We start from the raw sequence: 3869 nt of genomic DNA, 5'->3' as shown, positions 1-3869 counted from the left end.
ACTATCATGCGTTCTATTCCCCCTAAGTAGATTTGTCGGAGGTGTTTTGGGGTCATACCCCAACTCGTTCCTGTAAATTGTGCCAGACCAGACGTAATCCTTTGGATTCTTTGCTTCACCATTTTTAAATGTGGTATAAACGAAAGTTTACTGTCGAATATCACCCCCAAAATTTTCGTTTGTTGGACTCGCTTAATTGAAATGCCGTTAATTTTAATGACTGGAGATCTATTCTTATACGCGGCCCCTAGGTTGATGAATTCACATTTCTCCAGGCTGAAGTTCAGCTCATTTCGGGTGCTCCATTCGTGTATAGTCGTCAGTGCTTTCGCGGCCTCCGCTTCTAGTTTAGCTCTACTTTTGCCCCTAACCACTACTGTTAAATCATCTGCAAATGCTTGTATGGTGGTAGTTTCTGGCATTTCTGCCACTAATAATTCGGAAACAATTATGTTCCATAGAAACGGACTTAGGGGGGAGCCTTGTGGTGCTCCTTTGTTTAGCTTTAGCTGAATTTTGTTTTCCCCCAGTTCATAGCTGATTGATCTGTCTTCTAGCATGTGCAATACCAATTGACTCAGTTCCTTGGGTATTTCTAAATCCCTAAATCTTTTTTTTACTCTATCAACAATTATATTCCCGAATGCGTTGGTTATGTCTAATGAAATTACTATAATATTGTCTTTATTTTCAAGGGAATGTACTATGTCTCGTTTTAGTTTGTACAGTGCGGTGATGGCCGATTTGCCATACGTAAATCCAAATTGATTTTCTGGGAATAATTCACGAGTATCGAAGTAATGGTAGAGTCGATAGTATATCACTTTTTCAAAAATTTTCCCGAGGATGGAGTTAATGGCAATTGGCCTATACTTGTTCACTTGTTGCTGTCCTTTGCCCCTGTTCTTTGGTATAAGAATTACTTTTGATATCTTCCAAGCTGATGGGAAATGACGAATTTTTAATGCTGCATTAAAGATGTTAATGAAAAACTTTTTATGCATGTGGTACACTCTCTGTATGAATTCCGTCTTTATTTTGTCGGGCCCTGGGCTGATATTTTTCCTTATGTTGTTTACAACATAATCCACTTCGGTTTCCGTGACATCTATGTGTTCGTACTCGTCATCATCTTTTTCTTCATGTTCGCTATCTTCTCTATATATCTCTCCGGTGTCCTCATTCGTTGCATAGAGGTTATTAAGTATATATCTTATCGTCTCTTCCTCGGTAGCGGTTGTCTCTCCATTTTCCTTGATTAAACCTTGAAATACAATTTTCCTCTTTATTTTATTTGCCGCAAGTTTATACGGTAGAGAAAATGGATTCTTTTCTTGCTTACTACAGTATGTTTTCCACGATTTGGTTTTGGCTTCAATTATGTCCTTCTGATAGTTCTTTTGACCTTCTTGGTATGCTTTCTTGAAATCCTCTCTGAGCTCGTTTGAACACCTTTGGTACCTTCTCCGTAAAGCTCTTACTTTTTTCCTTTTTAGTTCTAATTCTGCATTCCACCACGCTTTCTGCTTCTTGTCATCATTGCTAACATGTTTTGAATGTTTCTTTTCAAGCTCTTCAATCTTTCTGTAGAATTGGTTTACTATGGTTTCCAGCTGGTTCCTATTTTCTATTGTCCTCTGGGCCGTGGTTCGAAGCCATCTGTCTTCTCGTAGCTCCTCTAATACTTTCTTTTCCCCCATTTTTGTTAATCTTTTTTCCTTCTTGGTTTTGACCTTGAAAAGTTCAATTTTAATGAAGCGATGGTCGCTAAGGCTGTCCTCCTCTAATACCTCCCAATTAAGAATGTTTTCACCCAAGGGAATCGAGCTTATAGAAAGGTCTATCCAGCTTCTGCCATTCGAGGATTGAAAAGTTGGTAATGACTGTGGGTCATTTAAAACAGTAAGGTTGTTTCTATTGATAAATTCTAAAACTTCTATGCCTCTTTGATTTGTTGTTTCCCCTCCCCAGATTATGTTTTTCGCGTTGAAGTCCCCGATAATTAGTATATTGTCCGCAGGTTGGGACTTGTTGAGGATCTCTTCTATTTCCAGTAATATTGGTAATGTATCTGATTGCGGCGGAAAATAACAGTTTATTGTCAGTAATTCAATGTTGTTCCAAGTCAATCTCGCTACTATCAATGTTTGTTTAATTTTTAAGGGAAAGATTCCAATTCTCTCGTTATGCACTATTGTTGCCGTTTTTGGATTGTCGTCTGATTGTATAATTCTAGTTCTAATGGGGAACCCGATAACCTTGTTTTTTAAGTGATATGGTTCTTGTATGAATGAAACATCCTGGTTCTGTTCTAAGTGAAGGTTCGTCAAATTACTTGTCGCTCGAAAGGAGCGACCTAGATTTATTTGTAAACACACCAATTTGTTCATACCTTCCATTTTTATATATTTTTTTTTTCTACTGTGGTCAAAAAGTGCTGATTACCTAATTCGCCTGGTTAAAGAGATAGTCTACTGGTGCCTAGGTGGGAAAGTTTTATGCAAAACCTAGCTCTCGCCTCTTCTTTTGGTATCGGTCCTCGAATGTGGGGCATGGCCCGTCCCACATCGAGTGGTCCACTGCTTCCTTCCCTGCATCTACGCAGAGAGGACAACTTTTCCCTTCCTCCCTGCAATCTTTGTAGTAGTGGTTTCCGCCACATTCAGTACATCGTGCCTTCTTGGCATAGCAGTTCCCCTCTCTGTGCCCCAGTCTCGTGCAGTATGTGCACTTGGGGAGGTACACGTTTTCTAAGACTCTACACCTAGACCAGCCAATGTTGACTCTTTTCTTCTGCACTATTTCCTTGGCCAGTCCTGTATTGGAAATGCGCAGTGTGACTTGAGAGCCGGATTTCCTCTCTGTCCTCCAGACTACCTTAATATCTTTCACAGCTCCTTCGATCTCATTTTGCTCCAGAAGTATTCTTGGGATGTCTTCGGAGTCTACCTTACTGTCCACCGAGATCAGCCTAATTTCCGGTTTGGCTGTATCTACTATTTTTGTTTCGAACTGTTTTGTCTGCTCGTGTTCTCTTATACTGTCTTGCAATTTCTTAACTGCCGTTGCGGAGGTGGTGGTTACTGCTACTCCACCTCTGATTGGCCTGAGAGCAACGTTCTTGAGGCCAAGCGTTATGGGGTCAAAGTGCCTGACCAGTCTTTCTCGTACCTCTCCAGAGCTAGTCTCTTCCTCGTCTTCAGGGGCCCTCACTAGGAGTACTGCTTTCCTCTCACTGGGTGTGCTTCTATTTTCACCGTCCCGTTCTTGGTTAGCCAGATTTGTCCTCGTTACCTCCGCAAAGGTCCTAATTTCAGCCGGTTTGGTCTTTGCTAGTTCTCTCACGCGTCCCTCTAGGTAAGCATTCTTCTCCACCACCTGCAGCGCAATCTCTTTAACCTTCTGAAACTCGTCCAATAGGCCTCTCAGGTGCTGACTTGCCTGGGGGACCTCATGTTGAGTAACCATGAGGAGATCAAGGAACTCCTTATCGCAGTCGAGGATTGCACTCGTTCTGAGGTCTCGTAGGCCTTGACCCTCACCCTCCTCTCTGGGTGACTCCATCTTACCTCCCTCTATATCTCTACTGACCTCGTCGTTCTCTGTCTCTGTACGGGATTGCTGCTTCAGTTGATTTGCCATACGTGGCCGGATTTCCGAGAATGGTAGTCTCAGATCTGTACTGACGTTCCAATAGTCGGGGCTAGCTGACCTTTTTGCCTTTGAATCAATCCCTTCTGGATTTTCCTTACATTTGTCCTCACCTACTTTTGTTTTCTCACTGACTAGCGCGCCCTGCATTGAGGTGCTGCAAGTAGTTTCGTTCTTTTCTTTCTTTTTTCCTTCCTTACTCCGTTCCTTTGTGACAC

The sequence above is a fragment of the Rhipicephalus microplus genome, unplaced genomic scaffold (assembly GCF_043290135.1).
Source record: "Rhipicephalus microplus isolate Deutch F79 unplaced genomic scaffold, USDA_Rmic scaffold_209, whole genome shotgun sequence".
Lineage (NCBI taxonomy): Eukaryota > Metazoa > Arthropoda > Arachnida > Ixodida > Ixodidae > Rhipicephalus > Rhipicephalus microplus.
Note: the sequence above shows the minus strand (reverse complement) of the source record.